The sequence below is a fragment of the Pleurodeles waltl genome, chromosome 4_1 (assembly GCF_031143425.1).
Source record: "Pleurodeles waltl isolate 20211129_DDA chromosome 4_1, aPleWal1.hap1.20221129, whole genome shotgun sequence".
Classification (NCBI taxonomy): Eukaryota; Metazoa; Chordata; class Amphibia; order Caudata; family Salamandridae; genus Pleurodeles; species Pleurodeles waltl.
The window spans coordinates 875,971,182-875,997,251 of NC_090442.1; positions in this window are offsets into that span (position 1 = coordinate 875,971,182).

The following is a 26,070-nucleotide window of genomic DNA, read 5'->3' on the forward strand; positions in this document are numbered from 1 at the left end:
CAGTCACATATCTAGGTTTAACCCATTGTTCTTTTGCTCACCAAGACACCCCAATTTGGAACCAGCCATATGCAAATCAGTCCTGACCCTGTTCTCCATGGGAACAGTCCAGCCCGAACTGCAGGCCAGGTCCTACCTGGACCGGAAACAAGCATCCTGGGACCGGTTTTAGGATATCACCCTCCATCAGCCAGGCTAGCTTAAATCCAGTGACACAGTGAGCAAGGGATCCACGTCTGGGTAAACCCTTCCCACTTAGGGCAACTTAAGCAACACAAAAGGATGATGGACGGAGTGTTGAAACGTTTCAAACACTCACCCCCAGTCACCGATCTGGGTGAAGACTGATTTGCTTATGGCTGGGTCTGAGCTGGAATGGCATGGCAAGCAAAAAATCTCATGGATTAAACCCAGATCTGTGACTGGGGTGAATGTTTGATTTGTTATGCATTCCGTCCATCTTCTGTTGTTTTTGCACCTATTCTTAAGTATTTTCTGGCAATCCCCCACTTCCTTTTGTAGCCCTTCCTCTTTATCAAGATATAATAATTAGCCAGAAACCCTTGTTTCATTATGGCAGAGCACTTTTGCCACCAGGTGTAACGTAACATCAACTTCTTAGCAGCCCCCTGTTTAGATGAGATCTCTTCCCAACTGACTGGATCCAAACTGGTTCTCTCCTTTACTGTGATTTGAGCCTGGCTGTCCTGGGAATGAATAGATGCATCTCTAGTATCATCAAGGCATAGGAGGTGGTGTTAAGTCGGTTCTTTGTTCTCTCACTTGTTCCTCTCCATTCCCAAATAGCTCATTCTTGCTAAGTGTTTTGCAGTTAACACCCGTCTGCTCTTCCTTGGTTCTAAGGCAGGCTATTATCCTCTGAGCCACATTTGTTAACTCTCATAGCTAAGGATGTATATTTTAACTCTGAAAGTCTATATGGTTTTAGGCTCAGGCATTTTTTTAAATGTATAAAGTTATGTCTCTCTAAAGATATAAAAAATCTATTTTCACCTATAAATCAGGATTTGAATATTAAGAAGAGAAAGAAGCATTTTTCTAGCATTTCTCCAGAGGGGATTGGAAATAAATATTTCTATCCCATATAGGCTTGCTCAGGAAAAGTCTAACAAAGCCTGCATACAGAAATAGATTTGGGATTTTATATCACTGTGAGCACACACTACCGCCAATATTTTGGGAACCCTATTTTTATATAATAGCACACTGTACCAGTGACTTACAAAGTACACTGTATGGCTTAGCCATCAATATGTAAAAATAAGATTTTCCCACATGACAGAACCCTTTTTCCTTGCTTGCTATTACCATAGGGCATATCACGTACAGTCGAGTCAGAGGGCCGTGGTGCTCCTGCCATATGAATGTTTTTAAACAAAAAGAAGGAACTAGGAGCTGATAAAGGTCCAGGCCCCATGCTCCCAAATCATAGTATATAGGTCAAAAGGGGAGGGCTGTTCCTATCAAAGGAGAGGAAAAATAATAAATTGTGGTTGGAACCCTACGATCAAGTGGGGCACCTTATGATTACAATTTGTTGCCCTCACACACCCAATTGGGTGTCATGTTTCATTGGGTTTGCTCCTCATGGGGCCAGCATTGCAATGCCCAATGGGCCAGTGAGAGGATTCTTTTTTGGAGATGATTTGATTTATTTTGCCTCAAAGATATGCATGTTAGGGTATAATGTGTGTAGGGCGGAATGTGTTAAATAAAGTATCAAGTGAATTCAAACTGTCTAAGGGGTACCTAATTGATTTTAATATAGTGGTCCTCCCGACAGAAGTAAAAACAACAGAAAAGTGCTGATGTAAGGGCTCAATGAACCATGATAGCCTCAAGGTGAGTTTTGCGGGGGTCGACATATTTCACGTTTATTGTTCCACCCAGAACCTGAAAGGTATTCCCAAACTGTCATAATTCAGTGTCCCTTAACCTTCACAATGGCATTATCACAAAAGGCAGACCATGGCAGTAAATATCGTGAGTGAGGCACAAGTAGTGAGACTCACCCACAAAACATAGTTCAAAAGTCCATAACTGAGTTAATAAAAAAGCAAATAAATCTGGGCATCCTAAATGGGCAGAACACATTTGGCAAACCACCCTCCATCACACTTTTTTCATGACTATACTTTCACCCTTCAGGTAGAAACAAACTGTTACACCCTTTTTGTGAGGGATGCACAGCTCAATGCCTGGTTGGGACACTCAGGTGTCTAGTTTAATTACTGCTCCTTGAGGGCAGATTGTGGATAAACACTCTTAATTGTCTTTAGGAGTGCAGACAGACTGAGAGGCTCCTGAGGTGGAGACACATTCTGAAATGCAATTGTACAGCCTCTACCTCTTCTCCTTTTTGGGCCTTCTTTACCCTGGTGTCTACTGGGCTTTCTGCAGCTGATTCTGGATCAATGCCCGCAATTTGTCTTTGTGGGCAAAAACACTGTTGGGACTCTTCTGGGGAATGGACACAACCTGAAACCTGTTTGGACAACCCCCTCCTGTCTTTTACCAGCTTTTTCACCTCTTGTCTTGTGGCCTTTCTGCCACTCCAAGCGGCAGATTGTGGGGATATTAAGACTGTTGCACCCATTCTGAGGGGGGCATGTCCTGATTACTGGGAACAAACCTACCCAACACATTTTTTAGCTTCTTTTTTTCAGTGGTGTTTTGTGTGCTTTCTGCCCCACACCCCTTGAAACAGATATGAGGTAAGCCCCCACATTCCTTCTCAAGGGGACAAAAAACAGTTGTACCCATACTAGCAGGGAGCATGACCAATGTCTCAGTTGGCTGCTCCCCCTCCTTTTTCGTCTGCTTTTTTCCTTGGTGTCTACTGGGCATTCCGCCCAAAAGAGAAATTTGTGATAAACACTTCCATCTGTCCCGAGGGTGATTATTATGCCTATTCTGGGGTGGAGGCATAGCCCAAAGCCTGATGAGTTGCTCCATTCCTTCTTTATATGTCTAGTGATTTTCTGCTCTTGAGAGGGCCATGTTGGGGTTAAACACTCTATATCTACTCCCAAGTATTCAAATGACTGTTGTATCCTGTGGGAGCACTGGACGAAGCCCAGGAGCGCACTACCGCAAACAAAGATGCCCCCAGTGACTAGTGTGGTAGATCCCTGTTTGGGAATCACTCTCTGAGGGCAGTCCCCTTTCCTATGTTGATCAGGCACCAATCAAAAGTGAAACCAGACCACATCATTAGCACTGCCTACTTTCCTTTATGTATTGCTGTGATGCCAATGTACACACCATTCTGCACATCACAGCAAAACAAGAATAATCATCCTCAGGAAGCAAGGGAAAAATTACCCTCATATCCTGATTCTGATTTTTGAAAAACATGATTTTGATATTTTCATCTGAGACATTTTATTTTCCTATATGATGGATGACCCATTGATGACTGCCACACTGTTAAAGTAGTATGGTTAATGACAACGCGTTGCCCACTGCACTAAAGCAGTTAGCATACATATGTGTGCATACACAGAGAGGCTTCCAACCAGACCTCTTTATCCATTCATCTGTTATCGCGTCATTCATGTTACTTCCCTCTACCACAGTTATTGCATTAGGTGATGTGTTATCCAACTTTGGCTACCCTCACTGCTACCTTGATTGATTTTTGCTTGTGCACAAAGGGGCACTGCACTTCAATGCTAGGATTTACAGGATGTAAAACAAAATGGTTATTAGTTGAGAGGGATTGATGCCCCACTCAACTAATAAACACAATCCCTGTCAGGGTGAGCCACAAAACTAACTAAATAAAACTGTGCTTAATCCTGTGATAGCTTGGCAGAAAATGAGTCAGGCTCAGCTTAACGGCAATGTGTGATGTATTCATACAGCACTCAAGCAGTAATTAATTGAAAACTAGGGGTAGGCGTATTTGTCTGAATTTGATTCTGCGAAATACTGTGGGATTACATTACATTTCAGTGAGATTCCATGGCTGGGTGGACTGGGAATTTGGTGCTATTTTCTTAACACAAAATGTATCTTCGCCTGCATAAATTGATGCAAGGATGTATTTTGAGTTTAGAAATAGTTGCTGATGCGATGAGCCCTGTTGCCGTCACAAAGAGCACCAAAATTCTGGATTTGTCCTGGAGCACACATTTCAGTAGATTTGAGGCAGGTGGAGCATACTCTGATGCCTGATAGAGCCCAGGACCTGGGGGGCACCTCTTGGGGATCAAGGCTAACTCCAGCAGAGGCTATCAGCAGGATTCAAGTATATCCAGTTGGCACTGGTCAGCTGGGCAATTGCAGAGGAGGACTCTGGAAGTTTGGTTTGTCACACAGGAGGTCAGCCAACTGACCCTTGGAGTCATTTCTGGGCAAATGCACCCAAATGCACACATGGCAAATACACCCAGTCTTCCTTCTTCAGTCAGCAGGGCAGTCCTGGTTCTGAAAATTCCGGAAGACTAGGAGTGTCCTGATTAGAGGTTCTGAAGGTGCCAAATGTATACCTAGTGTCAGTTTTTGAGTTGAGTAGCTCCATGGTATCCTCCCAAACTGGTTATGGCCCACTCTTCTCCTGCTCCTGGATTTTGCTCCAAACTGTCTAGAGTAACAAAGGCAATGGCAGGTCTGGTGTCAGGTTTCTTTGTGTGCACTGCAGGCAGGGTCCTTTGAAGTGTAATCCGTGCATGGCACAGCTTCTCCCTGTCATCCTGTCAGGACAATGCACTCTTTCTACACACAGGCCCCTTTTGTCTCCATATCTGTAAGGAATACACACTGGCAGAAAGGCACATTTGGTTTAGGCAAGAAAATGCCAACTTTCTAAAAGAGGTGTTTTCAGAATAGTAACTCAAAATCCAACATTACCATTAAAGAAGATTTTAAATTACAATTCAAATGAGTGGAAGAACCATTTTTCTATCTATAGTTAGTCCATGGAAAAGATCCACAGTGAAAAATGACTTTGGGTGTTTTTCAGTGTAAGGACATGCAAAATGTAAGTGTACATGTTGTACTTTTTTAATAATGCACCCTGCCCTTAGAACCTTTAGAGCCAACTTTAGCATTGACTTATAAGTAGTAAAAAGGAAGGTTCAAGCCTGACAAAAAGGTTTATTTTGCAAGGTCGAAATGGCAACTTAAAAGTGCATTACAGTGCTACTTTAGTGGGCGTTAAAATGAGTGCTGCATTCCACTAGTACTTTCAGTGCCATGCCTAGGTACCTACAAGTAATTTAAATGTACCACTCAGGTCTATACCAATTTAATTATGTCTTCAAAGGAGAGCACTTTACCACTGATTAGCAAGGAACAAATTCCAAGCACAAACAAAAATTGGATCAGCGAATGAAGGCAAACATTAGGGGTGTTCCTGCAGAAAGAGATTGGCCCAACAGAGGAAAAAATATATTTTATTAATATTTTATTTTTAACGTTTTTTGGGGGACGTCCAGACAGTCCCATGGAAACTGCTAGTGGACTGATTTCTCTTCTTCATGTGTTCAGCTACTTATTATTTTTTCACTTGTCCAAAACGGCTACCAGCCACCTTGGAAATGTAAAATAATAAGAAAATATGCCAAAAACATTCCAAGATTGCCACCAATGCATGCACCTGTTTGCCTGGTCTTGAATGGACACCTTTGTATAGTTAGTCACAAAGTATAACAAAAACCAATACAATAAACTGTTAATGTGTCTGCATGCATGTGCATCCATGGAAAGTCATTTTACAAAGTTTTTTGTTGTACTTTAGCATTACTTTATTGTGCCAACATGTTGCTTCTATGGAACAACAATGAAAAATATTGCAATACAACAAATTACGCAAGCGTTGAAAAAGCCAATAGCTTTGCAACCAAAGCAAGATCTGCTTGCTCTGCCAATGCTTGTTTATGACATGGCATTATGTTAGAGCCTGCTTGCTTCGGCTCACTGACTTATGGCACATTTTCTCTTTAGTCTTTTTAGACTCAGTCAATTTTGTACCATTTGTGGTTAGTTCAAATGAAGAATTTATTTGATACTTCAACACTAGCATTTGAGTCATGCTGTCTTTGTCACACACAACAATTATAAAATACTCTATACCAGGAGACGAGAATAAAATGAAAAGTGCAAACACAATCTGTGTGTCTTCTTTTAGTCTCATACTCAAGAGTGATTCTAAACGACATTCATGCCCCCTCCATGTGTCCTACTCTAGTTTCCATGATTTGTTTGTCTGTTCCAAAGAGAGATACCAGGTATTGTCAAAAAAGCTAATCAGGCCTTACTGGATAGAACGAGACAGAGCCTTCTGGCATAATTAGAGATGTATCAGATAATTTGAATGCTACTCTGCAAGCATATACTAAACATTCTTAGTAATTTGCCTTTCTTAATTAAACCTGAATGCTGTAGCAGGTGCCATTGAATGGGGTGGCATGGCGGGGATTAACAAAAAATTAAATTGAAAAATAAAAACACTTACCTGGTCAGGTCGGGAGATGTGTTTGTCTCCTCCGTCCTCCTCTTAGTCTGGAAGCACACAGGCTTCCAGACTCTCCTCTGCCAATCACAACGCTGCTGTCACCAGCAGTGCAGTGATTGGTGTGAGTGGTCTGGTCTGGCGCTCACAAAGGGTGTTGGGGGGAGAAATGCAGAGTGCCCATGTCTGTTTGGCCCACCCAACCCAGCTGGCCAAAGAGACATGCGAACTTAAGGTGCACAGACCACCAGTCCTCCCTTCAGCCCCCTTCAGCTCCGCCCGCCCTATCCTGGCTCAGCCAAAAATAAAATGATAATAACAATCCATTATTATCATTTTATTTTTCTTCTGCTGAAAGCAGCAGGGGACATTCCTCCACCTTAATGGAGGAGCCGCCCATGCCTGGATTTAGAAAATGCAATCATAGAAATGCGTGTAGTTCCCCCTTTCAATAGTGTGCTAGTGTAAACAGATTTTATTTTCTTCCAGTCACTCAGTATAAAACCAGTCAGTGAATAAACATGACATATCTGCCTGACCACTAAGTTGTGAACTGCTTTCCTTGTACCACAGAATGTACTTCTACACCAAACCACCTCCTTAGAGGATACCAGGAGAAATCAGTCGGAAATCTGTCAGCAGTGGTGCTGGTGGTCAGCCCTGAAGAGGCGGCCCCACTACCGGCACCTCTATGCCAAAAGGGCGCCGCACACTGTACTATGGGCAGTAATACGGAGTGACAGTGTCTTGATGGAGGGTCACTGCTGGCAGTGGAAGCGTTGGGACCCGTCCCCTCACAGACAACCTCCTCGACGGACGAGGTATGTTGATCGTCCAACAGGGGACAGGTGAGTTGAGTTAGTGTGTGTGGTGTCTGCATATGTGTTTGAATTCGGGGGGAGGGAGTGTTGAATGACTGCGTGCAGCGGTGTATGTGTGAGTGTGAATGAGTGTGTATGTTGAGTTAGCGTGGGGGTGTTTTTGTGTGCGTGTAGGAGTGTTTGGGTGCATGCGTGGAGGTATGTTGATGTGTGTACAAACAGATATCTAAAAACAATTGTTTTTGACAATTATAGAATTGTAGTCTGAAGAGCTGCACTTCTTTTTATCACAGTCATAATCACAAGTCGATTGCCATAGTTATCACGGATAAAAAAAAAAAATGAGGGGCATACGTAAGAGCCCTTAACGGCATTCCAATGCCACATTAACATTATTATTTTACGCTAATGTGGCGTTAGAAGGCCAAAGACGCCGTGCCATATTTACAAAGTGGCGCAATGCATGCATTGCACCACTTTGGAACCCTTTGCACTACATTATGCCTGTGCCAGGCATAATGTATACAAAGGGGATGTTCATCCGTTGAGGGGGCCAAAAAATTGCGCAAGGAAATCTATGAGATTTTCTTGAGTCATTTGTTCTGCACTTATAACGCCTGCTCAGAGCAGGCATTAAAAGGAGGCTTCCATTGCTTACAATGGGCCTCTGGGTGCTTTGCAGGATTAGCGCTGGACTAGCATAAAAAATCCTGACCCTAGTCCCCTAGCTACCACCATGGAGCGATGTATTTTAAATGCGGCGCACATATGCTGGCATTACGGGGGCGCTAGGGGGCACAAGAAAAGTGGCACTGCATTTTACTTAAATATGCCCTTGAGTTTTTGAACACATACCTAACAGATATCTAACGTACATTTAATTTAAGGAACACAGACTGTATTTAATGCTTCTCTGACACAGATCACACTAAAACAGATGTTTTTCATCTTAATGTGCAACCAAATCAAGCTTATGCAACCAAAACATCCAATTACAAATTAGCAATTGTTGTCACCTGCCGTTTTGTCCAAACGTTATCTACATTAATTTGTTTTCAATGTTTGTAGTCTAGTAATGATTTACGAATGCAATATAATCACTTTCTTTGCAATTTTTGGTGCTCAGTGGCAACACAATATTTGACCGTGATAACGTGTTCCCAAATCTAAGTCTCTCCTAAAGATAACATCTTGCTGTTTACAATTTGGAGTCGTGTTTCTGTTGCATGAAACCCAAATGCGGACTGTTTTTCTTACTTTCCTAAATCATATCTGGTAGCCTACTATCGAATATTACTGGCAGTTTACTTTGTGAGCAATTTATGCATTATTTCAAGCTTTTGAGGCCGTTGTTTTCATTTTTACGGGGTGACGTGCTCTTGCCGGAAAAAATGCAGACTACTTTGACGAGCTCTAATGAGAGTAAAATGCATGCCAGGAGCTAACTTTATGTGTATGCAGGTACTTTAAAATCTTATGTCCCTCAGTATGACTAGTATGTTGGTTATTTTTAATATTTTGTATTATTACAATACTTGCAAGAATACAAGTAGATGGGCAGGCTAGGACTGAAAGATGCATTTATCTTCAATTATCCCTGCCTAAGATGTCCTGGCCTATAGTTGTTGCAAGCAGAATTGATTTTATTTTCAGTTGTCCTGATTTAAAATGGGAAATCTACACATTTGTGTATGTTTACACTTTTTCAGTACTCACAAAATAAAAAAAATCAATAATAGGGTCAAGAATTTTCAATTCTTTGAAGGACACAGAGGCTAGGATTATGCTTTCTCTTTCTTTACTGAAATATTGCAGCAGTAACTCAACGTTAATTAAACAGAAGAACTACCTCTTCCAACACTCCTTGTAGTCCATAACATGCCCAATCCCAGGCATGGTCTCCTATGAATGTCTGTGCCTCCTTAGTCCTTCCTCTTTCTTTGCAATAATAATTCCAAGACAACCTGATATCCACAAACTGTATTCTCTAAGTCCCAATGGGGAACAACGAACTGTAGCCAGCGGCTGAACTAGAGGGACCATCTAGTCACATGTGTACTTCTGGAGTATTAATGTGCCCTTATTGTCCAACCCTATGAACGAAAGAACATGCGCTAATAAACTGATAATGACCATTCAATGCATGTGTGGGTATACAATAAAAAAACATGAGAACAGTAGATCATGAATAGACCTCAATTTTATCATATATTCACATAATTGTTGCAATAACATAGTGAAACATAATTTCTTGATATGAGTGGGATAATCCTCTACTCCCTGTCTTTAATAGAATTGAAAATTCTTGACTTTGATAGCTAGAATTTTTTTTATTCTATGTCAGGACCGGAGGCTTCGGATTATGCTAGTTCAAAGCTGATTCACCACCGCAGATGCCACATCAACAATAGGTTTATGATAGAAAATCTTAAACGTAGTGTCAGATGACCAATCTGCGGCAGCCATAATATCCTCTAAACGGGAGCCATAGACTTGGAAGCCATAGCGCCGTGCACAGAATGCGCTCCAGATGTGGTAGTGCCTATACCTATTCCTCCCAATAACCATTTGACCCATCTGGCCAAAGTAGCTGATGACAATGGAGCCAAATGACTGAAGAAATATCAGCAATTGGCCTTGAGCATCTCTGCAAGTCTCTCGAGTACAATCATCATAAGCTTTTAAACATTTCACAACACATAACTTCTGATTATGAGGAAAAGCTGGATATGAAATGCACTTAGTTGCCACTTTGAACATTTAGAAATAGTGAAAGAAACTCCAGCAGGATTAAATACTCTACCTGCTAAATCCAGGGCTGGAACATCAGGCAACCTCTGATAGGAAATGAGGCACAAAAGAACAGTGAGCTTGGCTAACAACTGTTTACAAGAAAGATCTTCGCCACATGGCCAGTTTCTCAGAAAACGCAAAACAATATCTACGGCCCATAAAGTTGTATACTTAGGCTGGGGGGTCTGAGCATTCGTATGCCTTGCTAAAGTTTATAAATTAAAGGATGCTCGCTGTTAGACTTGGCATCCTTGGCGTGGTCTCCCCTAACATTGTGCCTCTGTTTCCCAGGTTGTTGATGTATGCTGGACTCTGTTTTTGCTGTTTTTGTTACTCTGGGCACTTTACCACTGCTATTCAGTGCTAAAGTGCAAGTGCTCCTATGTAAAATGTATGTGTAATTGGCTATCCATGCCTGGCATATTTGGCATATTTGATTTACTAGTAACTCCCTAGTACAGCGCACTAGGGGTACCGAGAGCCTGTAAATCAAATGCTACTAACGGGCTTGCAGCACTGGTTGTGCCAACCACATTAGTAGCCCTGAAAACATGGCTCCGACCTGCCACTGCATTGTCTGTGAATGCAGTTTTATACTGCAAAATCGACTTGGCAAGTGTACCCACTTACCAGGCCTAATCCTTCCCTTTTTATACATGTAAGGCACCCCTACGGTAGGCAATAGGTAGCCCCATGGGCAGGGTCCAGTGTATGTTAAAGGTGGGACATGTACTTATGTGTTTTACATGTCCTGACAGTGAAATACTGCCAAATTCGTTTTTCACTGTTGCAAGGCCTATCTCTTTCATATGTTAAAATGGGGGCTGCCTTTAAATATGATTGAAGCGTAGATTCCCTTTGGGAGCAGATAGACATGTGGAGTTTGGGGGTCACTAAACTCATAATTTAAAAATACATCTTTTAGTGAAGATGGTTTTTAGATTGTGTGTTTGAAAATGCCACTTTTAGAAAGTAGAAATTTTCTTGCCCAAACCATTCAGTGTCTCTGCATGTTTGTGTATTCCCTGTCTGGGTCAGTTTCACAGTTGGGCTGTTTGCACCTCTCTCTAGACAGTGACACAAAGGGAGCTGGGGTGTAGCCTGAGTATCTTGATGAGCCATCTGTGCTAGGAGAGAGGGGAGGAGTGGTCACTTACACCTGAAAGGGCTGTGCCTGCCCTCACACAATGCAGTTTCTGACCCCCTGGTATGTGTCTGGGGTCTGGTCTGGGGTCTGGCCTGGGCAAGGCAGGATCTTAGACACAAGAGAGACTTTCCTATGAAGTAGGCCTACTTCAAAGGTAGGAAGGAGTATAAGAAGAGGTCCAAAAAACCTTGAACATTAGATCACTTCTGGAATCAAGAGGAACCTATGCCAAGGAGAAGAGCTGAAGAACTGAGGAGAAGTGCTTCCCCTGCCGGTGACTATGCTTTGATGGGCTATCCTGCAATTGCTGATTCTGCCTGTGAAAGGGGACCAAGACTGGCCATTGTTGTGCATACCTCCTTAAGGAGAATTTCCAAGGGCTTGAACTGAGCTTGCCTCCTGTTGTTGAAGTCTAAGGGCCATCAAAGACTTCCCCTGCCAGCACCTGGACTCTCTGCTGAGACTCCTGCCCTGGGAAGGGGTGCCCTATCCAGTTTCTTGGCCCTTGAAAGGTGAAGCTGGCAGACAAAGACTGAAAATCCATGCACAGACTGCCGCACGGCGAAATGTTTGATGCACTTTCCGTGACGCGGCTGATACAAGACGTGCGGTCCCGAGGTGCCCGTCTGGATTGATGCATTACTCTCTTGCAGGACAGAAGAAATGATGCACGCCACTCCGACCAGAGGAGGAACGACTCACAGTCTTGCTAGCGAGTAACAAATCGATGCATCGCTGGCCTTTTCTGAAGCACACTCGCCTGTGTGGTGTTATTTTGACTCTACCCAGGTACTTTTGCACGCTAACGATGTTCTCACTGTTTTTTCTAAAGGATTTAAGACTCTTATTCTTTACAAATTCATAACTTGACTTGTGTATGTTGGCTTTTTGTTGTTTTGGTCTTGTTTTGTTTAGATAAATATTACCCATTTGTCTAAATCTGTGTTGTGTCATTTTGTAGTGTTTTCACTGAGTTACTGTGGGGCATATTTATACTCTGTTTGCACCGAATTACCATCATTTTTTTTACTCTAATTCAGTGCCAAACTAACTCCATATTTCTACTTTGGTGCTAGACCCGTCTAGCGCCAAATTTATAGAGTTAAAGTCATTTTCTGGAGGTGGAGACCTACCTTGCCTTAATGAGATGCAAGGTAGGCGTTCCCGTGCAAAAAATGACTCTATGGCCTTAACTCCATATTTATACTCCTCTGCAAAAATGGTGCAAGGGACGGAGGAGAAAAAAAAAAGTGATGCTAATTCTGTGCAAACAGAGTATAAATATGCCCCTTAGCATCAAAAAATGACACTAATCTGGTTAGAGTCATTTATTTTGACTCTAACCTGCCTAATGTCCTTTTTTTTACACTAGCCTGCCCTTTGCACCGGCTTGCACCATTCCATAAATATGGTGCCCAGCTGGTGCTAAAAAATGGTGTAAGCCGGTGCAAAACATTTTGGTGCAAAACTGCGTTAGTGCAGTTTTGCACCAAAAAATATAAATAAGGCCCTGTGTGTTTTGGTACAAGTACTTTACACATTGCCCCTGAAGTTAAGCCTACCTGCTCATGCCAAGCTACCAAGGGGGTGAGCGGGTGATTCTCCTTTAACCTGACAAGAGTGAGAGTCCTTACTTGGACAGGGGGTAACCTGACTGCCAACCCAGACCCCATTTCTAACACTCTCCCACTGGTTTATATTCGATATGACGATGTCCTGCAGAAAGAGCTGATATAAAATTATTGATGGTCCTATACGCTAGGCCTTGGGTTGCTAAATCTGAAATAAAATTGACAATCATGCTAACTTAGGCACCCAGGTGATCAATACCTCATTCCCAGCACCAATCCACCCATTGTTTCCTAGAGGATTCATAGTTTTTATGGGTGGACGGTGCCTAAGATTGGGATAAGAAGAACATAGCGTTTTTTTAAATGCCTGGCACTTGCCAGCACCTCCGGAAAGTCACCAATCCATGAGCATCAAGCGTTCTTGTAAGACTAGAGGATGAGGGAGATCTAAGGGGTCTAGAAGCAGGGATAGGAAGGAGGGAAGTAGCACCCGAAGAGCACACAACAACAACATCGCTACTGGAAACCATGACTGAGCTTTCCAGAGAGGGGTCACTAAAGTGATTTCCGCTGTCTGCCTCATCACATGAGAGCGTACTCTCTGAATCATAGCGAACTGAGGAAAAGTGTAAAGAAGAACCAGGGACCAATCCTGGAGAAATGCATCTGACCCCAGGACTAATGGATCGGTCTCCAACTGTAAAACTGTGGAAGCTGGGTATTGAGTTGAGACGCAAAGAGGTCTGTCGAGCATTTGCCCCATAGACTCGTCAGACTGTAAAAGACAGACTGATGGAGTTTCCAGTCGCTGCCATCCCTAAAAAAACAAACACATTGGAACATCCCAATCTCCACTAGAACTCGCAATCTGGTTCCTCCTAGGCAATTGATATATAATGAGACAAATGCCTCGTTCTCATAGGAACTGCACCACTGGACGTAGCAGTTTGGTGAAACACCAGGGGGGTGAAGACAGCCCAGAGGGAAGAGCGGAGAACTCGTACCACTGGCTACTCCAGCAAAATTGAAGAAAACATCGATGCGGGGCAAAAACCAGCACTGTTAAGTAAGTGTCTTTGAGATCTAACCGAACAAGCCAATCTCTGTCTTGTAAAAGCTCTCCTAACAAATGGATGCCCTCCATTTTGAAATGGTGGTACACTATCCATGTGTTGAAAGATTTTGGGTTTAGAACTAAGCGGTAACCCCCACCTTTTTTCTGCACCAAAAAATGGTGCTGACAAAACCTGCTGGATGGACTACTGCGTGTTTGCGAAGGAGAAAGGCAATTTCATCGTCTATGAAACTGCTCTCTGTTTGGGAAAAACAAAGTGGAGGAGGAACCACATTCTGTCTGGGAGGAGAGTAAAACTCCAGTCTGTAACCGAGAACCATCTCCAGAACCCAAGAATCCTGAGAAACGCATTCCCAAGCGGCTAGATGGCATTTTAGCATCCCCTCAGAATAACTTCTGAAAAGGGATTATTCTCACCTGATGCTGTGGCATTAGTGGTGTTGAAACCACCTTGATTCCCACCTCTGTAGGTGCGACCATGGCCTCTCCTGGTCGGGAAGTGTAGACTCCTGCTGCAGCCTGGTAGGAGCTGTGACCTTGCCTGATAGAAGCCTCGGCCTGACACTCAGCCTCAATAGTGTCCAGCCCTAGTAAAAAGACCCCAGCTAAACATTTGCTACATAGACGTTTGAGCCTTGTCCAGGGCTGAAAAGGTGGATACATATTTGCCAAAGTCTTTGGCAAATTTCTCCCAAAAAAGGAGCCCATTCGCAAGAGTACCTGGTTCCAATGGGCCCAGCTCTGCCAGCTTAGGATCTATTCTCATTCAGAATGATTTATGCAGTTCTGTGGATATGGTGCAATTTGCATTTCCCAGTAGGCAAATTGTCCTCTGTGCCTATTCCAAAATGGCTTCCAGATCTAACGGCGTACTGGAGTCTTTTGCCTGTACTGCCAGTTCACGGATCTTGCCACACTCAGGTCCAGTTCCGAGATAGCCTCCACTTTGCCAAGTAGAGAAGGGCGAGGACCTTGGGTGTATGATGTCGTCCGGGTCAAATAGAAGATTCTGTTGAGCCGTAGATTCATACATAGTATGACAGCTCTTGCATTTGAGCTTGGTGGGCCGTTTGGGTTCCGTTTCCACTTGTTCAGAGTCAGAAGTGTGTTAGGCAGGTAAATGGGAAATGTCAGCACAAGGTACTGCTGGGGTAGGAAAGAGCTCAGAAGAATCTAAAGCAGCCCCAGTACCATGCTCATGATCCTTAAGGACTGAGGTAGCCATTTGTGTGAAAATTTCCACCAAGGAAACAGGTCCCACTGCGCCTCGCTGGGCAAATCCCACATCAGACGACTGATTTTCTCTAATAGGTGACTCAGGTGGGGGTCGCCACATCAATTCTCTTTGACCAAACCTCAAAAGAGAATGAATAAAAGGTTTCAAAGCTTTTATCAGAGCCTGGTTAACAGAGTCCTGTACATGGTGACCCAGGGTCTGTACTAGTCTTTCCTCCATCTCATCCTGGTAATATTTGTCCTCTTCTGCATAATACGCCATGCTTGGAATAGCAGGAGGAGTGGAGGAGTTCAACAGGAGGAGAAAAAAGAGCCCCAGCAGGTTAATAGAGTAGAAACTTATAATCCAAAGAGAGCTAATATCTCTAAAATCGGCCTCAATCAAAAGTGGAGGGAGCACCTGCTCAAACTTCCCCTAGGCTGAAGCCTGAAAACATTTTTGTGCCCTTTCGGTCTTTGAAGGGGGTGAAATGTGTGTGGAGTTTACGACACTCAGCACATGATCTCTGCCTGAAATTACAGTCAGAGAGCGTCTCTTGAATGCGCAAGCTTGAACATAGAAAGAGGACTGCGTCCTCTGTGTGCGGCACTCACCTGGCTCCTCTGGGAGCTGGTTAAACCTCACAAGCACTTTGCAATTCAATGGAGCGCTCCAATTTCATGGGCGCCCTGAAAACAATGAATCGAGGCACATTAGCACTTGCCTTGAACGACTCAACTCCTCAGTGTAAAATCAGTCGTCGAGCCAGCGCAACGGCATGCGAGGGGAACGAAATACTGCTCCCATAGAGAAGCGCTGTTCGAACCCCCGCTCCCTCTCCATAGCCGTAGATGTTAAAATAGAACAATTAAATATCTAATACTGAACAATATCTATAAAGGAAAGGAGAACTTATCTCTGGCTTCAAGCAGCAAAAAAAGAGGAAGGACTAAGGAGGCAAAGACATTTATAGGAGACTAGGCCTGGAGTTGGGCATATTATGGACTACAAGGAGTGTTGGGACATGTAGCTTTTCTGTTTAATTAACGTTGATTGTCTGCTGTAATATTTCAGTAAAGAAAGAGAAAGCATACTTCGAAGCCTCTGGTCCTGACATAGAATTGCATTTCAAAAGTAAGTTTACGAGTGTAGAAGCCAGGCCTATCATTTAATAGTAAGTTCACGAGTGTGGATGTCAGTCCTATCTTTTTATGCCTGGAGTTTTCTGCCCGATTGTGGAATATCCGCACTGGCACACTTAGTATTAAAATTACATTTTTTTTAATACTGAAAAGTGTACACTGACACAAAAGTGTAAGACCCTGATTTATAAAAAGTTAGCGCCGACTTTGCATCATGTTTTGACGCAAAATAATATTTTGTATGTTTACACAGCTTTTGCATCAAAACATGATGCAAAGTCGGCGCTAACTTTTCATAAATCTAAATATATTATATAATTATATTTTGCAAGTTTACGCCACTTTTGCGTCAAAACATAACGCAAAGGCAGCGCAAACTTTTCATAAATCAAGCCCTAAGTTTCCTTTTGTGGATCAGGCCCTCGGATAATTAAATGCAATTGCCATTCATCCACCGTAGGCATTTAACTTCACACTTTACCATATACACATTCCGCAATACATTTAAAATCTATTTCTCTGTCAGCATAGATACTTCCAAGTGACAGTAAAACAAAGTAGGATCGGTAGATTTTAAAGGGTAACTTTTGTAGCATGAACACATTCATAAGGGTAATATTTAGCAAAACTGATGGTTTAATAACTCTTTGTAAGCCAGTTAACTACCTAATCAATCACATTTGCTAGATTGGATCCTTGCTCGGCTGGCAGTCACTGTTATACAAAGTCATACGATGACGTAACAGAGTGTGAACTCTCATTAGTCTTTCAGGAATTAGTTCAGCAAACCCACGCATTGGTTATGGAAATATCAGCCCACCTCGGGCACATACGTTCTCTGTGGCTGTGTCACTGTAGATTGGCGAAAAATATGTGTCAGCTAATGAGTAGCATTGAAATGGGTTGTTGTACTACAATATTATAAACATATTATATACAGTGCTTGAAAACTACAACTTGAGAACTTAAAGTCCAGAATGAAACGCTTTATGAAAGTAGATTTCTTATTATTAATAATAATATTAATAATACTACCACTAATAATAATAATGATAACAGTGCTACTTAAACCTAGGATCAAGATGGTGGCTGGCTGATAAAACTTGCTGGTTATGGAGAGTGATCTGGTCTATTAGACTTATGTAGTCACCATATAGACATTTTGGGCCGTATTTATACTCCGTTTGCGCCGAATTTGCGTCGTTTTTTTCGACGCAAATTCGACGCTAAACTAACGCCAACTAACGCCATATTTATACTATGGCGTTAGAGGCGTATAGCGCCAAAGTTCCCGGAATGTGCGTCATTTTTTAGCGTGAACCCCTTCCTTGCGTTAATGATATGCAAGGGAGGCGTTCCCGTCTAAAAAATGACTCCCAGGCCTTTACGTGGTATTTATACTCCCGGGCAAAAGAGACGCCCGGGAGTGGGCGTGGCTAAAAACGGCGCATTTGCGCCGCTTTTTAACGCCTGGGTCAGGCATGGCGTTAAGGGACAAGTGGCCTCAAAATGAGCCCAGAGTGCCCTCCCCTGCCCCCAGGGACCCCCCCTGCCACCCTTGCCCACCCCAGGAGGACACCCAAGGCTGGAGGGACCCACCCCGGTGACATTCAGGTAAGTTCAGGTAAGTATTATTTTTTTTTTTTTAATAATTTTTTTTGGCATAGGGGGGCCTGATTTGTGCCCCCCTACATGCCACTATGCCCAATGACCATGCCCAGGGGACAGAAGTCCCCTGGGCATGGCCATTGGCCAAGGGGGCATGACTCCTATCTTTACAATGATAGGAGTCATGTTGATGGGGGATGGGCGTCGAAAATAAATGGCGCAAGTCGGGTTACGATGATTTTTTCGACGTAACCTGACTTGCCCCATTTTAAGACGCCCATGCGCCATTTTCCCCCTACGCCGGCGCTGCCTGGTGTACGTGGTTTTTCTCGCGCACACCAGGCAGCGCCGGTCTGCTTGCGCCGGCTAACGCCATTCAATAAATACGGCGCCCGCATGGCGCTTCAGAATGGCGTTAGCCGGCGCAAAACTTTTTGACGCTAAACTGCGTTAGCGCAGTTTAGCGTCAAAAAGTATAAATATGGGCCCCTATTTACCACCCCCTCCGCCCAACCCTTAGGGTGTTATGTTGTATGTTATGTACTTGATATAGCTTGCAACTCACTCCCGAAGGAGTATATCGGCACTGTGCTGCAGGCATAGGTGGCACTGCTTAAAACAACCATTTTTGCATGTATGTTATGGTAATTATTGAGAACTTGAATGGCTTTTACAGGCAAGCTCACAAGCAGACTTAATGACTTCTTCCATTGTTCATACTGCTATGTGCTGCTTCTCCATCACTAAGCACGTCTATCAAGGTACTTTGTTGATTTTCCTCGATCCCAGATGGCATCAAGCTCTCATCAATATGCCGGCAAGCCGGTCTCTTCATCCTGAGTTAGGAAACCAGTCTTGCTGGCAGAGAAGTAAATCACAGAATTGCTTGTAATCTCCTCAGCTGTTTCAAGCAAGATGCCAGTGGCTGATGACACATCCTGAAAGACCTCACTCAATCATGAATTGCATTCCGGCTTGAGATTAGCGTATCCTGAGATATCTTTGGTGCTCAACCGTTTCCTTCTAAACCACCACTTGACAAGGTTGGAGCAGGACGGATAACTACAGCAGTGCACGTCAAGGCTGTATTAGATGACGTGAACACAAGCACTCTGATGTGGACATGGGCGGTCTGGCCTTGCCAATGAGGTAAGTAAGATTTTTTCTCTTCAAACTTCTCTTGCAATTGTTGATGTTAGTTCTGCTGCTGAAAATATTCTAACAAGTTTAAAAGTATACGCTTAACCTATAGAAAGTGAGACCAACCATCAACTAAACCAGCATGCCTCTACTATCATTGACTAGTCTGACCTCTGGGCCCAGAGTAAATGCAAATAGAGTATGTGATATCAGCACCTGCACCAGCAGCCGCATCAGTATCAGTTCTAGCTAAGCATCCTCTCCAGCCAAAATGCACCCTTAATAAATCCCTCAGTTGGGCACATCCATGAGAAACTAGCCATGACTCTGGTCAAAGACACACCAACCGCAGTGAGAGATATTTTATGGTAAGAGGAGAGGCTCACAAGACATTTTTCTCCCTCTTAAATTATTCTTAGATTGCCTCTGATGTTGAAGCAGACTTAGAGCCATATTCTGACACTGGTTCGGGGCTCTTTGTGGGATTATATGAAGGAGGTGTATGTATTCTATTTTACAATCATCCCAGCATCATTTTTTCGCAATCATAGAAAGATAATTATCACTAATGAAAAAAACACCAATATTAATGATAAACATAATTATAACAACTAAAACCACATTTAACCAATCCTGAGTAAAAGCTGTATCTGCTGCTAGCTCAGAAGAAGAAACAGGCCTAGGTACTGTAGCATCCTCCTCAGCCTGGCTAACTGCCAATGAATATGCCACACATTGAGCTATGTATTACACATCTTTATTCTTCAGCATGTAAATGCAAAGTCAACATTCTAACCCTGCATTCACTTCAACAACGTTCTAACACCCACGTCATCATGCTATGGAGCCCTTCAGGATCCAGAAAGGTTTTATCAAACATACTTAGAAGATACAACAGGTATGATTAAAATATTTATTTTTTATCTCTTCCAGGAAAATGCGAGCAAAGTAATTCAACACAATTTCTTAATTCTTTTTTTTAAACCAGTTTAATGGTGGAATCACATTTTGATAACTTGAGTGGAAAAGTATGGTTGTGAAAATGTACTTTATGCTGTGTAAGCTAGAACTAGCTCAAAACCATTTCTTCTTCTCTTCACACTTCCAGCGCTGAAACACATCCTTGACTGGCAGAAGTAGAACCTTGGCTCAGTAGCCAATTGCCTGTCTCTGAGCCCAGGATGGACAGGGGGTATTGCCTGAGTACCACTTAGCATGGATTACCTACCTGGGAGCAGGCAGGAATGGTTGGCAGCCGATGGACAGCCTAAGCACTACCTCTTTTGATTTGGAGGTGCCAGAAAGAGCTTCTCTTTTTAATTCCTAGAACCTCCTAGATGGTATAGCTCCAGTCATAGTGAGATACAGAACAAGTGTAGACCCTGTAAGGTGGGAGGAGAGTAGTACAGTGGCTGTGCAGCCGAAAACAGACCTGCCCAATGGCAGAAGAGGAGGTGGAGGCCTGTGAAAAAAATAGGATTGGGCGTTGGAATTACTCAAATTCCTGGCTTGTAAACTGTATGAATCTGATACCCCAATCACCACCTCCTAGGAAAAATCCTTAACTTTGCAAGATTCAACCTGAAGGCAATGCTAAAAGGAAGAGGGTTCCCAATCCATGCTTGAAGAAGATAATTCACTCACAGACTCATGAATCCTGTAGGCATCCGGGACTAGAACTGTTCTCCTTTGGTCAAAGTGTTGACCTCCTGCTTGTCTGTTTTACGGACACAAACAGCAGGTGGTCCCCTAACTCCAAGAGGGCCCAGCTAGCCATAGAAAAATAAACCCTGCAGGAGACCTGGCTGGACAGGGGCCTGGTGCGGAAAAGACTTAGGGGCATATTTATGCTCTGTTTGCGCTGAATGTGCGTCAAAAATGTTGACGCACATTCGGCGCAAACCGGGCACCATATTTAAGCTTTGACGTCCGAGCCCGTGAGCTCCAAAATTCCGCCGTGTGCATCATTTTCTGGATGCAGGAAACTGCCTTGCATTAATGACATGCAAGGTAGGCATTCCCGTCCAAAAAATAACGTAAACTCCTGTGCGCCTTATTTATGATACCGCACAAAAATGACGCACGGCCGGAAGGCGGAGTCAGAAAATGACACACAGCCCGATTTGCGTAAAAAAATAACGCCTGGGTCAGGGCAGGTGTTAAAATGGGGCAAACACCTGTACTTAATGAAAACACACAGAAGCAACAGCAGAGCTCAAAAGGAAGACATGGAGGTGCTTTTCATCCAGCATGCACACAGACGCAGAGCACAGGCCCAACAACAGCAGCTTCCACAACACCAGCAGGGACCCCAAAGGCAACGCAGAAGGCAGGAGAGGATATTCCGCACCAGGACACCCCTTATGGGACTCCACTAACAAGACATCATTCAGAGGTACAGGCTTAACTAGCAAGCCATTCAGCAGCTGATGCGCAACATTGAGCCATAGTTGGCACCCAGCTTGCAGACACCCCGCACCATTCTACCAGAAACCAAGCTGCAAGCTGAACTACACATGTTGGCAAGTGGCTCCTTTCAAACCACTAGCGCCCTGGTTGCTGGGATCTCACAGCCATCATTCTCCGCCTTCCTACCCAAGGTACTGGATGATAACATCTCCCTCACACCCTGCCACATCAGCTTCCCCAACACACAGCAGAAGCAGCAGGAGACAAAATAGGGGTTTTACCAAATTAATGGCTTCCCACACGTCCTTAGTGCCATTGACTGCACACATGTAAGTAATGTGCCACCTGCTGCAACCGAACATCTATATCGCAACAGGAAGCACACACACTCCATCAATGTGCAGGCCATTGTCGATCACCAGAGTTTGATCACCAATATCGTGGCAAAGTATCCTGGGAGTGTACATGATTCATTAATCTTCCGTCACTGCACCATCAATCAACAATTCCAGGATGGACAATATGGAAATAGCCTACCTGTTGGTAAGTACAGAAACCCAGTTACATACACACTGCACACCAACCCTCTAGGACATACAACACATTCACCACGACATCGACACGTGGACAGGAACACACTGAGGTTGTGACACCGCCAGGCATGTTTGATATCCTCACCCAATGGTAGACACACCTAGGGACAAATGACAGTTCCAAATAACAACAGATGCCACTCCACAGACACAAGGGGACAATTTAAAACTACACAATGACAAAGACATGGCCCCAACTGGCAGTACATTTTGGAAGATTAATCTTTCTATATCACTATAATAATACTCAATCCAACACCCTTCAAACCAATACGTTCTGTGTAAGGGGTGTGTAATGTTTTTTACTGCAGGTCCAACACCATGACACACATAGCATGATGATGACTCCAATGAAGCTCACGTGCAATCATTGAGGCTGTACCAATATCTCACATCACTCCTGCTCTCACATTTCCCACTACCAAGAAGCAAGCGGACTGTGTGAAGAACACATATTGATGGGACAATATTGAAGTGCACATTCCTACACATACACATTGCGACAAATTAACACACACACAACAGATGTACTGGCATACGGACATTCTGAAACTCAAAATGACAACCTCCCAACCAAGTTAGCCATTTGAACTAGAACATGTTCAGTAGTATAGGTACACATTACAACCTGAGTCGACTTGGTAAGGGCAGAGAAATAGGTCTGCAGTGAACTTGTCACACAAGTGAAATTAGTGCATAGTCAATTGTTAACACGTCAGTGCTCACAACGTACGGAGATGTTTTGCACATCGTCACCTTGCAAAATCTAAGGGTCTCACTGATGGTTAAATAATTCTATTGCATATGTGAAATTGTATGGGATGTCCAGGGTACACAGATGCAACTGTGTTACAACCACTGTCGAATTGATTCTGTGTATAGAAGTATCATGCAACCCCCAGTTAACACACAGGGACACCTATTTCACAAGTCACAATGCAAGGGAGTACACACTGTACTGCAACTCTACAAAAATACTGCTGACATCCGGTCAACAGCCAAACACCCGTTCAGATAAGGAAACAACAGAATGCTGATGGTACATCCTAGAAGCCTAGGATTCCTCACAATAACACAAACACCGATGAGTCACAGACAACACAAGAGAACAACTGCCATGCAAAGTGATATTTATGGTGCAAGGTACATCAACATGTTCTCACTTTTTCTCTTTCAGCTGATCAGGGGTATGGGATCCAGCCACGGATCATGACCCTATTTGCAAACCCAAGCACTGCAGCAGAGTGTGCCTATAATGAGGCACATAGGAGGACACACACCATAGTCTAGAGGACCTTTGGCATCCTGAAGTCAAGATTCAGGTGCCCCAAAATCACCGGAGGCAGCGTCCTATACTCACCAGAAATGGTGTGCAAAATAATTTTTACCTGTGCCATCCTGCACAACATGTGTAAGAAGGAACATTCCCCTATATGAACCCGACCCACAAATGCCTGAAGAGGAGGAAGAGGAGGATGCTGTCCATCAACATGAGGGGGACCTTCCAAACACAGCTGCAGGATTGCGTCGGAGACAACATATTGTCCAAAATTTCTTTTAACTCTACTCATCCATCACCACTGCGTTACCATATGTAAATAAACACCTATACTAATCACTATATCATGATTTGGATAATCATTTTTGCATAACATTATCTCTAACTATCAGAATCAGAGTGTAGCCTCATGGAGCATTGCTGAAATACTGATTAGGACACAGAAAATTCCAAAACTAATTTGATGCATATGAATGGACAGCCACATTCGCTCACACTGTAAATGACATATATCCTGTACATTTCACATTTGAAGGGCAATAGCAGAGGACCGCACCTATTTCACACATACATGTTGGCAACATGGTTCATCGCAGCATATGGCACACAACTAAGACACCATCAGTCAATAAGGGAAAAAAATGCCTCATACATGAGGCAGTGGATGTGCTATTGCATTGGTAACAGGAATGTATGACCAGACCCTTGACAGCAGTAAGTCTTACATCACCTATCTTTGCAAGGACTATGTGTGACTAGATTTCCATATAAGCAGCAAAATCATAGCACAAGTGCCCCAGGTATGACTAGCATTGCTCACATGACATCCCCTGCACATGCCAGCCCATGTCCTAAGTCCAGCCGCACCCATGTCCCCTGTCTCAGCCCACCCTTCTTCAGAGGTCTCTGGAATGGGAATATGTGTCCACAGATAATCCCTCCTCTACACACTACCAGACTCACAATGTAAATCAAGTGTGCTTCCCTCTTTAGTATGGTATGCCATAGTCATTGTACTTCTGTCACATGGATGTCAGGTTAAATAATGCACTGGCTTGTAGTCTGTAGGACCTCTAATCACCTGTACATTGCTTCCCATGTGAAAGGTACTGTTGGCCCTTTGAACTTGAATCTCACCTACAGGTCTTGTGAGAGACTGATGCTGCACACACCTGTGAGCACCTCCATGGAGACCAGCCATTTGAACATGCACTGCCCTTGCAGCTGCTTGGAACAGCATAGAAGCAGCCATTTTATCTGTAACACTGTTATGCATTGCCGTATAAATCAGCTGTGTAACACAGCCCTTGGGTTAATGTGTTACGTTCAAACACACAGGGCAAACACAGTTTTACGTTTCCACAGTCTTGTTAAACCTTTTACCAGTCTCAGTCTGACCACTGTGTATTTACCTTGTGAAATGTTTGGATCCTGATTGACCCTGCATCCTGTTAGCATGACTGGCTCCTGTCTTTGCGTTACCCTAAAGGTTCTTTGTGCCTACATTTGTAACATAGTTGCTTTCCCAACCCTCATATTCCTCCTGGGGTATTGTGTCAGGTGGGTCTACAATACATACTCAAATACATTGTATAGCATAATAAGTTTATTTATCGTACCATGGGGTGGACTTGTCTCCAAATAGCCGAATCATGGCCTATCTCTTGTCTGGGTTTCATGTATGCATGAGTGAGTAATTGTGACAATGTACCATGGCTGTATGCATGGGTTGGGTATGGTGCCTCCAGCACAACAAACAACGTCAGATAATGTGCATGAAATGTCTACACATGTTAGGACCCTGACAGTCCACACGCTGATTCACATTGCTCCCAACATATTGATGGGGCTTGTGTGGTGAATACCTGTAAGATTAATCAGCACAGAGGCACTGATGGTCCCAGATGCAGTGGGAATTTTAGAGGCCAACCTGTGTACAAATGTTTGTAGGACACCTGCCGGTATAAGAATCCTGAGACATTAACTTTGTCAGCACACCAAGGTTGCTCTGTTGACAGTCTCATAACACGTCTGCAATGACAGGGTTGGACCATCCCCATGTGTGTTCTCACATCGTCATTGTCTTTCCTTCTATTGATCTGTGAAGTATACTTTGTAGATACAGGAAATGGCTCCACAGACTCATGACTAGACCTGCACGTAAATGTGACAACATAGACCCCAATAATTATACAGGCAAAACATTGGCCCACACACATGAACCGGATACCTCTGTGCATTTTACCACTGGAAATATGTGAACACGTGTTACTTGGTCTACTGGTCCTCCACTGCCACAGGAGAGACATGGCTCAGTTATATGACTCCAACTGTGGTGTAACATTATAATTGTGTATTATTTTGGGACTCCGCGTCACAAACACGGTACCCACATAGTATGATCCCATGCCTGACTCATGGTGGGTAAACGAACAAGTGCCTAGGAAGTAGTATCCAACATTCCAGGACATGTGATGGATAAGTTTTGGAACATTGACATGAACAAGCTCTGCTATCTATCCAGTGCATGCTTTGTCATTGGTGGTGTTTATGTTCCAAAAAACCTAGGAAGTGCACACAGCATTTGTTGCTATGTGTATGACTAACACATGTCCTCTCTCATTTCCACACAGACTTGCTTCTGATAGTTGGACACATTGACTCCACATGCATACAAGCAGATTTGCAAAAATGCATCTTGTGATGCTCACACAGTGGGTCAACAACAATAATAGTAGCCAAATCACACACATTGACCCATAGGCATTGAGTTACTGTAGTGAGTTGCATTGCCTTGC